This window comes from Silene latifolia, chromosome 10 (genome assembly GCF_048544455.1).
Source record: "Silene latifolia isolate original U9 population chromosome 10, ASM4854445v1, whole genome shotgun sequence".
In the NCBI taxonomy this organism is placed as follows: domain Eukaryota; kingdom Viridiplantae; phylum Streptophyta; class Magnoliopsida; order Caryophyllales; family Caryophyllaceae; genus Silene; species Silene latifolia.
In genome coordinates, this window is record NC_133535.1 from 38,507,384 (window position 1) to 38,519,791 (window position 12,408).

At 37.0% G+C, this 12,408-nt stretch overlaps 1 long non-coding RNA gene and 1 other non-coding gene across 2 annotated transcripts; both read right to left on the reverse strand.

Moving 5' to 3' along the window:
- Positions 1-6,557: 6,557 nt before the first annotated feature.
- Positions 6,558-6,664, reverse strand: LOC141610357 (small nucleolar RNA R71). The gene has a single exon (XR_012528261.1). It is a non-coding gene; the product is annotated as a small nucleolar RNA R71 (small nucleolar RNA).
- A 2,668-nt stretch (positions 6,665-9,332) lies between these two features.
- LOC141608942 (uncharacterized) lies at positions 9,333-11,869 on the reverse strand. The gene is made up of 3 exons (XR_012527076.1): positions 11,728-11,869; positions 11,522-11,629; positions 9,333-9,757 (listed from the first exon to the last, which is right to left on the reverse strand). It is a non-coding gene; the product is annotated as an uncharacterized LOC141608942 (long non-coding RNA).
- Positions 11,870-12,408: the final 539 nt, after the last annotated feature.

A 12,408-nucleotide genomic window follows, 5' to 3' on the forward strand; every position in this document is an offset into this window, starting at 1 on the left:
ATTACGGTTCATCACAGGTGTTCACGAATACACGGTCAATCACGAGGTTGAGTAGAAAACTAAACAATGAATAATATAAAGCTACTTGCTTAAACAATGTTACATAAACAAGCTCCACAATCATCAGTCCGTCCACCCATACCATGACACATAACTTCCAGTCACACAGCCACTTCAAGACACACAGTCATACTTCTCTTCTAGACACACATTCATACTCCACTTCTAGACACACAGTCATACTCCCGGACACACAGTCCCGCCTCAGACACACAGTCTGGATACTCCTGGACACACAGTCAACTCCAACAACAATAGAATCCAGCAAGACAATAATAATTCCACAACATATAAATACTCATAAGAATAATAAATTAAGCTACATCCAGTCCATTTAACTTAATATGCCAAGCAAGGAATAAGACAATAAGAATAACATTCGATTGATTAGTTTCCTACCTCGTCGGCAAATCCAATTAAAGTAATCCAAGTAAATAGGAATCCAATTAACAAAGCTTCTCACAACTCCGTCACCTAGACAAGTAATTGTAACAATTACTAATCAACTAATTATATCATAATTAAAATAATTATTCATTAACTATGTTAATTATATTTTTACGTAAATTAATATTTATAAACCCGTCTAACAATAATTAAACCTGAGTAACAACCCAATAATATAATAATGTCAAAGGTTCACGTGCAACAACACACCAACACATCCTCTTAAACCCGTCTTACACACCCGTGAGAACACCTCCAAAACAGTCCGACAAACCCCCCAAAAACAGTCCAATAACCCTCGGTCACACTCCTCCCCAAGCCCTCCGTGAGCCACCAGCACCCAGCCACGGTGCATCAACAGCCCATACAAGCACCGACAATACCTCCTCATAAGCGCCTCCTAACGCTTGCCGTAACCTCGCAACAACAACCTACATACGAGACCGACGCAACTTATACAACCCACGTTCACAACACTGTTCACAACCACCACCACCCTTTTTCATTACCACCTCAACCACCCACGTCCATGGGTTCAGCCAAACCTAACCACCGCCATCAACACCTCTACACATGGCCACGAACAGCCCTAGCCAACCGACACCATCGACACCAACAACAACTATACACACGACATAAGCAACCAGCACCACCACCATACGCCACTAGCAGCCACCACGGTGGTCCCATAAGAAGCGCCACCACACCACGGTCAGGTCTAGTCAAGTCGTGAGGGTTCTACACACGGGTTCATGACAAACACCAACAAACAACCAAACATGCGACAACTCCGGCAACCACCGCGCAAAACACCAGCAACAACCACCCCAACGCCACCACCATGGTCGACCCAACAACCCTGACCCATCCCTGCCAAACCCAGGTGAGTCACGCCTCGAATAAGGGCTCAAACTCGTGTAAAACCATGGTGCAAGCTTACTCAACCACCCACGAAAACCGCCTTCAAACACCCCTCTCCCGTCGGTCAATGGTGGTAAAAGGAGGTCAACGGTGGTCCCTGGCGGTCCACGGTCACAACGATGGTAACGGCTTGTCCTACGGTGGTCTAGTTTACAAGTTATAGCATAGTAAAGAGTATACATGAGACGGTCTTACATCAAGTTAATTAGCGATGTAAATTCCGTCTTTATTCCTTCTACGTCTCCTCTTCTCTCAAATTTTTAGTTTGCATATGATAAACTAGGGCAAGGTATTTATCTCTATTTATAGTGTAGGTTTAGATCTATAAGAGAGCAATTAGGAACTATGTAATTACCTTATTACTATTATTATTATGAATATTATTATTATTAATATTATTAATATTACTATTATTATTATAACATAATTATCGTTTATTATCATTATATGAATTATCGTATATTATTAATTATCCAATTGCCATCCCGACTCGTAATTCTATTATTTATTACTTTATTATATCATTCCGTCTTATTCACAATTATTAAATATTAACCTTTTAACCTTTTAATTAATTATTCAAATTACATAAATTATTCTTGTAAACGCTTACGAAATTACGGGGTATTACAGTCTTCCTCCCTTAAAATGAACTTCGTCCCGAAGTTCACCCAAAATGCTACAAAAGCCTCGTGAAACCATCAACACGTCTGAATGTTATTTCAACTCATTATCGTTGCAACACAATTAACTTTCTTAATCATTATCAAACCATATCATTCTTATCAAAATGTATAACCAAATTAACTCAAAACAGGAAAATGTATCACAAAATAAACTTAAAACATGAGGTGTCACATTCTACCCCCTAAAAATTATTAAACAAGATGCATGTGGCATAGTGGTATTTAATAGCAAGTGCAACCCAACCAAGAGGTCATGGGTTCGATCATCATCAACAACATTTTGATGGATGAAATAAGGATTTGATGTTGAATTGTTTTGATCAAGAGCATGAAAGTAATTGTCGAATTGGTATTGATTATGAGATCACTTTATTTATTTCCGCTGCGAGTTGTAATTATTTTATATTAAGTTTTAGTTGGTTAAGTTGTAATAAACATGTAATTATTTTAATTTAAAGTACTTTGGTGAGTTGGACTTTGTTATTCACTACCTCGGGAAACCGAGATGGTAACGTTCTCATTTACTTGGGAATGTCTAGCCAAAGGCTTCTAAATAAATGGGGGTGTTACAAAGTGGTATCAGAGCAAAACGATCCTCAGGCCTAACCAATGAATAATAATAAACTTAGGATGTGTCTAAATAAAATGAACCCCGGGTAGAAACTGTTAGGAGCCCCTCTTAGTGCGGTTAAGAAGGCGCTCTTAATTTGTACCATGGCCCTCTCAGTTTTGAACCGGTTACCTTGAGAGATATTGAAGAGTGAGGTAATTTAAAATGAATTTTGTTTATTTTCTTAGGAGTAATTGTTGGCTTGGATGTGTATTGTTTTCGTTGATGAGCGAGGTTACGGGACATAACCTTGATTTTAAGGAGAGTAGGATGGATAAAATAAGGATTTGATGTTGAATTGTTTTGATCAAGAGCATGAAAGTAATTGTCGAATTGATATTGATTATAAGATCACTTTATTTATTTCCGCTGCGAGTTGTAATTATTTTATATTAAGTTTTAGTTGGTTAAGTTGTAATAAACATGTAATTATTTTAATTTAAAGTACTTTGGTGAGTTGGACTTTGTTATTCACTAACTCGGGAAACCGAGTTGGTAACGCTCTCATTTACTTGGGAATGTCTAGTCAAAGGCTTCTAAATAAATGGAGGTGTTACAACAGTAGGCGAAAGAGATTTTGTGTTGAGCAAGTCGCTGAGACGCGCAAGTCATGTTGGCCTAGTGGTGGGGCTTGGAGGGGGTTGATAGGTTGGTGGTGGAGTAAAGTATTTTTTATTATTTTTAAATCTCTATATAATGTGCGATTTGTTTGATTCTCATAATTTTTCATTTTGTCTTATCTCTCTCACTACAATACGTTTTTTTATGTAGCTTTTTTTGTTGCATTTGTCAATGTTTTCACTTATCGTAACACTTCATTTTGTTGGCTTTAATTTTTTTTCCCTCATAGCAATGCATTTTATATGAATTGTTTGATAACGTGACTTTAAAAGATTTTACATAAGACGTTGTATATTATGCACTTGCATTATGATATACTCCTTCCGCCTTAACAAATTCTATACATTTGCTTTTGGACACTATTCACAACTCAAAAAAATCTTTAATATTCTCGACCATCTATAAGAGAAAATTTTAATTTTTACTTGTCGTAAAATTTATCCAAATATTAAACCCCCCAAAATTTTAAATTACCATTTACTTTAATATTTAATTAGTTTAAAAATATATACAATTTTATTTTGTGTTCTAACATTTATCCAAATATTAAATCCCCCGAAATTTTAAATTATCATTTACTTTAATGTTTAATTAGCTTAAAAAATATATACAATTTTATTTTATGTTCTAACTTTGTATTTAATGCTTCACATTTATTCAACCTTTTTCTTTTTTCTTTTTTAAATAATAATGATGATGACATGGCTTGTTAAAATGTCATTAAAAGGGGGAATGGTGAAATTTAATACTTTATCTAGCCTTTTTATTATAGTTATAGATTAATATTTTCTATTATAAAAATGATTTTAAATATATCTATTAAAAATTAAATACAATATATTTCTACATATTCAACGAAAAATGCAAACCAAATTTAATTTAAACAAAAAATTGGTCATGTAATTTTGTAACTTCACTTAAATTCTCATACTGTGAACATTTTTCCACCGAAATAAATAAATAAAATTATAAAATGATAAGTGCATATTTATATATTTCCATCCCCTATATTAGCTCCATTTTACATGTCAGTTAGCACTTATCATAGTGTTTTGAGCTAATATTTGTTATTCTAGTGCATTTGCTTGTCTCCACATATTTTGAAGGATACTTAAGCTTTTTGGAGCTAAAATACTACAAGATGAGCTACTAGAGTGCAATGGCTAAATGGAACCAAGTATTGGACTAGCATGGAGTGTTTGCATGGGTTTTTCATGAAGAAGTTGATGGACTAATGTGTGCAATGCAATTGTTATCAACAAACCAAAGTCAAGCCCAACTCAAGTCCAAGTCAAAGTGGAAAAGATAGGATTCCAAGCTACCTAGGATGCCAAGAGTTTAGGTCTTAACCGGGTGATTAATCGCTCAATTAATCACCCACATAGGATTCTCCAAGCAATTAAGAGGAGAGTTAAGGAAAACGGGCTGGAAATACACGACCCCGATCGGGGCCCCCAACCCCGATCGGGGTTGCATGTCTCTAGCTCGTTTACATTTCACTCCCCTCCCCTATATAAAGGGGAGCCACTTCATAGTTTAGGCATCTAATTTTTACGTCTCACATACTTACAATAGCCTTAAGCATTATAATTCTCTCAATAGTTTTCATATTAGTTTACAATATTGTTAAGCTTGTAGTTCTCAAATATTTAGTTCTTAATACATTTCAAGCATTTGGTTTTAATTTGTTTCTTCCATACAAGTTCATTTCTATTAAGGTATTTCTATTTCTATTTTACAATTTTACATTTCTATTTAGTTTACGTATAATTTATTATTAGTACTGTATTCTCATTACATTAGTTTTATTTCTTTTGCATGTTATATGATTTAGTTTATATAAATCATACAATCATGTTTAACATTTCTTACAATATAGTTTATAATTTACACTTTAATATGAGTAGCTAAATTTCCTAGTCTAAGGGCTAGGGGAGCCATGCAAAATCAAGTATATAACATGTTAAAATAGATTGATAATAATATTGTTCAATTGTTTCTATCACATGTTTGTGCCATAATGTTTAATCTTTGTTTAAGGCCTTATTCATAGATTAAGTTTGTTCATTCATTCTAAAAGTCGAGAGGCACGGAATCGAATTAGACAAAGCATGTGTAGTAGGACGACCTAGTCATGGACGAAAGTTTCTCTAGGACCCGGTCTATGGTTGATACTAATGTCGTAAGGTGGGTGTCTCTAAGCCTAAGCAATTGACAATGTTTTTAATACCGTGTTTAACATAATTATATATTTACCTTTGCATGTGTGACCCGACCCCTTAGAGTCCTTTTTATTATATAATTTACATCATAGTTTTTGTTAGTCATCAAACAACCAAACCCAAAAACGAAATCGATCTTGATAGAAATCTTCCCATAGCATTTCACAACGTAATTCCCGTTTCCTTGTGTTTGACCCCTATTGCTACATTCATTTGTTGTTTAGGGTAATTATCTTTGCATAGGTACATGATAAGCCTATCAAATTTTGGCGCCATTGCCGGGGACACGGTTTTATTGCGTTTTGAATTATCAATTTTTATCTTGTTTTCTTTTGTCTTAGGTAACACTTGTTCCTTGAGACCGTTACTTATCATTTTCCTAGAAATTGTTGTCTTATATCCAGGTCCTCTCGTCGTGGAGAATTGCTTTCACCGGATTCCGACCCCGAGAAAACCTTTAGGAGAAGACGTCGTTTTTGGAAGGAAGTGAAAGAATCCACTTCTCCCGTACAAGTTGAAAGTGCTAGAAAGTCTTACTTAGACGATGTAGAAGTTCTTGAAGAGGAGGAGGTTTCTAGTTCATCATCTCCACCACCACCACCATCTACTACTTAAAAGATGGTGAAACTTTCCGATCACTCAAAGCCCACCGCGGCCATCCTTCTGGCCGGTATCACAACTACTCAAATTACCGCGCCAAAATTCGATATCAAACCGGCTTTCATTAGCCTTGTGGAGAGGAAGCAATTTGGGGGAAGTCCTTTGGAGGATCCCAATTTGCGTGCGCAAAATTTTTGTGATTATTGCTCCATGATCCGACATACGGGCGTCACTCAAGCCCAAATAAGGGAAATACTTTTCCTTTTCTCATTGAAAGACAAGGCTAAACTTTGGATCAATAGCCTTGACCGCACCGCCATGGGAATCACCAATTGGGAAACATTGGCTCTTACTTTCTATCAAAAGTTTTTTCCACCGGAGAAAACTCAAACTTTGAGGAGCCAAATCACCGGATTCCGTCAACAAGCTCTTGAGAGCTTATATGAGGCTTGGGAGAGGTACAAGGAGCTACAAAGATAATACCCACATCATGGGCTAGATGATTGGTTTCTAGCCATAACATTCTACAATGGATGTTGTGCCGAGTCCCGAAGGATTCTTGATTCCGCCAACAATGGGCGGTTTTATCAAATTGACACCGATATTGCTCATGCCACGATCGAATCTATGGCGGTCCATAATGCACAATATGTCAATTCCCGAAGTGTGCCACTCAAAGGTAAAGAAGAATCATCTGACAATTCCGTCTTGCTAGCTCAAATTACCTTACTCCAACAACAATTGGCGGAAAGAGATGCTAGAGATTCCGTTCAACAACTCAATGTCGTGTCTTCAACAAGTCAAATCGTTGTTTGTGATGGTTGCGGAGGTGCGTGTCATTACGCCACTCATTTCCGAGCCCCTATTGAAGAGGTAAATGCTTTTCAAGCTTTTAGACAAAGTTCATATCCACCGGGTACATTTTCCAATACTTACAACGCGAATACAAAATTCCATCCGAACTTGTCTTACACTAGCAACAATGTGCTTAACCCTCAACCCCCACCACAACAAAATGCCTATGTTCCTCAACAACAAAAGTATAATCCTCCACCGGGTTATCAAAATCAACAAAGGCCCCCACAACATAATTACCAACAAAATCAACCCCCACCACAAAATGCCCAACAAAACAATCAAGGAGGAGGTAAGCTTGAGGGCTTGATAGTGCAAATGCAAAGGGAATTATTGGCTCAAATTCAAAAGAATGATCAAGCTCACAATGCCGCAGTTAAGATGTTGGAACAACAAGTGGCTCAATTAGCCGCTTCTAGCTCTCAAAGGAAAACCGGCCAACTACCACCCCAAGGTACGCTACCACACGAGACCGTTAATTCTATTTCCTTTAGAAGTGGTACAAGCTATGATGGCCCATCCATGACTTTGGATGACGAAGTGGTTGTTAAAAAGACTAAGCTTGGGGGAAGTGACAAAAAGAAGGCTAGTGAAGAGCCTCTTGTTAAGGATTGCCATTTCCCCATCGATTGTTGATGCTTAAGAGAAAGGGTAAGCTTGATGCCAAAGATGATGAGCCTCCTATGCCCAAAGAAAGTGACGAGATGATTGTTGATGAAGTCTCTCCTAATGCTAAGGAGAGTGATGCCGTTTCAAAGAATGTTCCCAATGAGAAAGTGAAAGTGAGAGATGTGGAGGATGCTCCTCCAAAGGAAGTTGTTCAAGTACCATTTCCTCAGTCTATCAAAGCACAAGGAGGAAGGTAAGTTTGATAAGTTTTTGGATGTTTGTAAGAATTTACAAGTCACCATCCCATTTATAGAATTGCTTACCCAAGTCCCTTCTTACGCAAAGTTTATGAAGGAGATTCTCTCAAAGAAGCGATCCTTCAATGAGGTAGAGACCATTGCTTTCACCAAATAGTGTAGTGCACTCTTGCAAAATAAGTCTCTCCCGAAACTTAAGGACCCCGGTAGCTATTCTATTCCTTGCACTATAGGCACATATACCATTGATAAGGCCCTTTGCGACCTAGGTGCTAGTGTGAGTGTCATGCCCTATTCTCTTTGTGAAAAACATAACATGGGTGCTTTAAAATGCACAAGTATCACATTGCAAATGGCGGACCGTTCTTTAAAGCTACCTTTAGGTGTCTTAGAAGATGTACCCGTCAAAGTTGGCAAGTTTTTCATACCCGTTGACTTCCTCATACTTGATATGGCCGAGGACTCACAAACCCCGATTATATTGGGTAGGCCATTTTTACGCACCGCGGGTGCGCTACTTGATGTGAAAAATGGGAGGTTGACGTTGGAAGTGGGTGATAACTGGGTTTCCTTTAGCAAAAACAACACCATTAGAAGCTCAATGTTACAAGAGTCTTGTTATTTATTTAGCACTGTGGACTCTTCTCATGCCTCTACTACACTTAGCCCCCTACTAATGGATCCGTCGGAGGACGATATTGGTGTTGTTTGTTTTGTAGGTGACAATGCTAAGGGCACTATTGCTAAGAATGCCAAAAATAAAGGGAAATTTTATTTGAAAAATTTCAAATGGTTGCGGAATGCAAAAGGAGCTATGAAATGAAGCTTTGTTGGTGGCAAGCTCAAGAACGAAACTTGATCAAATAGCTTTTACGTCGTGCGGGACGTTAAACAATGCTTCTTGGGAGGCAACCCAAGCTTTTAGTTGTCTTTATTTATTTTTGTTTTTCTGCAATTTATTGTTTTTCGTAGATTAGTAATAAAATACTCGACTTGACGATGTTTCTTTTTGTGATTTTTAGGTGAAAATGAAGAAAGAAGAAGTAGGAGAGAATCTGGCATGCTTCCCCATGCAAGAACCCCGTTCGAGGACGCGGTTTTCAAGAAACGGAAAGGAATTAAAAAGTAATGCGGAAGAAAGTCAAAAGGCGAAGAATGCGTCAACCCCGATCGGGTCGTGGTTTCGTATTTTCTTGGCAATTCTTTTTAGACGGGTAAAAAAAAAAGAGGCTCATTCATTCAATCATCCAGCATACCCGACGGTACCTTTTTCTACTCTTTCTCCATTGTTATTCTTCATTTCTTCACCTACAATCATAAGGAATATCACTTTCTTCATCAATTTTACAAGAATAAATCAATCATTAACATCAATTGGTAAGTTTTCTTTCCTTTTCTCTTTAATTTCATCAGTTTATTATTTTAAGGTCAAGTGATTTCTAAGTGGGGTGCACAAACGTGCATCGGGAGCAATAGGCTCTGATACCAACTGTGACACCCTTGATATTTAGCGTTATCTAATTACTTAAATGCGTAATTTCTACAGAAAAACTGGTAGGATATGTTTGTAAATGGTTCAACTAATCCAAAAACCTGCAATTTCAAAAATTTTCTAACTAAACCATTCACAACCAATTCCAACTCAAGAAGAGTGTCAGAAACCCTGCAACAACTGATAAACTAATTTACATACATAGCTTAAGACGCGGAAATATAAAGATACAACCCAAAAATAGAAAGGGAGACATATGTCCCTTCAAATTATATACAAACCAAAAGTGTAAAAGGTTTACTAATAAAATAGCCAAAACTAGGTCCAAGGTTCCTTGCTCACTAGCCGTCTGTGACCCCAAACAAAGCATCAACAACCTGTCAATCGCTTTTTATACAAACACGAAAGCCACAATTCAGTGGGGAGTAACTTCGAGTCCTCCCAGCCACGGATCGTCAAAATTAATGTAACATGTAGTGTAACATGTAAACAATTTGATAAACCATTTACTTATCATGTATTCTAACAAATGACCCCTAAACTGACCCAACTAACTATCATGTGAATCATATAACAAATTGTAATCCAAACTCTATCAACCATAGCCGGCTTGCATCTCACCTTCTATGATTCATAGAATCATCAAACAAGAAAGGGCAATATATCAAAGACAGGCATAAGTTCTTAGCACCGTCAATAGTCACTTTGTAACTCAAGTCTATACCACGAGGTAGGGAAGGTAATCGAACCGGTATCTTGGCTCGGCGGTTACTATTAAGAAAACATGGCCAAGAGACAACACAACCCTAGCCTAAAATCACAGAGACCTAGACATGCGGATACACACCACCGCACCCAAGACTCACAACTTTTTTTAAAACAAAGTGAAGTGAGTACCCTAAGGACACCACCGAAGGGTCGGCTAGTACTTAAGTGACCCCATACTATCAAAATCAGATACTGAGGTCATGCCCCAACTTGGATAAACATCCACTAGTCGGAAACACAAAGGCTATCAAGCGGTGAACATGTACTCGTCGGACTATAAAGACCTATCTATGATGAAGGCCGAAATACTCACCTAGGACCTAGTCACGGCTAGTCCCGACTTGAATATTTTAGCCCACACCACCCAAAACTCACCACATAAGTCAAGTAAGACACCCACTTAACCTTAAGAGGGCAAAAAGTCCTACTTACCAACATAAATTCTAATATTCTATCATGTGAAAGCTATATAAATGTCTATTTACAGCATACAATCCCAACAGTTCCTCAATAAGAATTCAATACCAATTTCCAATCCTAGCAATTATAACAATATAAAAGGCTTTAGGGGAAACTATGGTCATTACTACAAAATAAGAAGCTATTTAAACTCAACTAACTAAATAAGAAACTATTTAAATTCAACTAATTACACATGTGAAATAGAGATATAATAAATGGCCTAAAACAAGAAAAAGGCCGATTATCTAATTCATTCAACCGAATTTTTACCCGCAACCCCAGCCCTGCGACAGGTACGGGTCAAATTGCGGCTGACCAATCACTCAATTAACTGACATCGCATCAGTCAAAGGGACTAAGGCTCAGTTTTCGGCACACTCAACAAAACATTTCAATTATAGCTATAAAATTCATTTTGAGCCTATTAATTACCATTTCATTTTGTAAATTATCCTAACATGTGATAATTGTCAATATAACATAATTTTTCTACCATTAGCATAACTTTTATGATTCTCTTAACAAATTTAACCATGTATACTCATTCTAACTATATCCATGATGAACTTAAAATGACGGACAAAGCATGGAAAACCGCGAAACAAGCAACGGACCGACCCGGGCCAACCCCAAGACCGGCCGGCTGCCGTGGGCCTGCCGGCTGCTGCCGGGCCCGCTGCCGCACCATTTCTTCTCTTTTTTTTCATTTTTATACATTATAAGACCGTCTGAAAATTAATTAATCGTCCCCAATTCAATTTTGATAATTTAAACTACCAAAAGGCACAAATTAAGCTTGCATGCAACTAAGTTTAACATGTGAAAAATTACTACCCAAACAAAAATTCACCAAACATACAAAAATCAAAAACATGTGACGATAATTCGTCGAGTAGCTCGAAATATGTTACCTTAAGCTAGAAAATGAGCAATTAGTCCTCAAAACCGAAACCCTAACCACAACTAACCGCTATCCTCTACAATATACGAGTCCCCGAACTCGTCTTCCAATCCTTCACCTAATTTAACAATAAAAAACACAAAAATTAAGCACAAAACCGAAATCACCGAAATTTGGTCTTAAAAGAACTTAATGAAAATTGAAATTAGAACATACTAAGTTGTAGATCGTGGCGAGGGGATTCCGGAAAGGTAAATTTCGCGAAAAACGGACAAGAAACGAAGATTTTATGGCAATTTTAGGCTTGATTTTATATAAATGGTGTTTTGGGTTGAATTTGTAAGATGTTGATGATGATGATGGAACAAAATCAGAAAAAAAGAAAGAAAAGAAAAGGGGTGTGCCGTGTAAGAGGAAAAGAAAGGAGAAAAAGTACGTGCGGGATTTTTAGTCGGGATTTTTAACGAGTCGGTTTTGACTCGTTTCAAAAATAATTAAATCCGTAAGTCAAATGCAAATTCCGTCAAGTCCAAAGTCTTTAAACACGAGATTACAATAAAATTGAGTATTCATTCGACCCATTTCCAAATTCGTTTACCCAACGTTCAAACGAATTGTCATTTCCCCCCGATACGCCCTTTTTTCGAAATAAAAGATTTTACACGGTTTAAACTATTTTTAAACATTTCCAAACTATCAAAATAAATACTTTTCTTCAAAATATAATAAAATTATATTTCTTTGAATTATTTTTACTTTAAATACATTATTGTCAAATTTTACTTGATTAATTAATTATTTTCAAACATATTAACGGTCCGAAATTTACGGGCGTTAAATCACCCTCCTTTCAAAAAGTTTCGCCCTCGAAACTTAGAAGGAGAAGTTATAGTTATA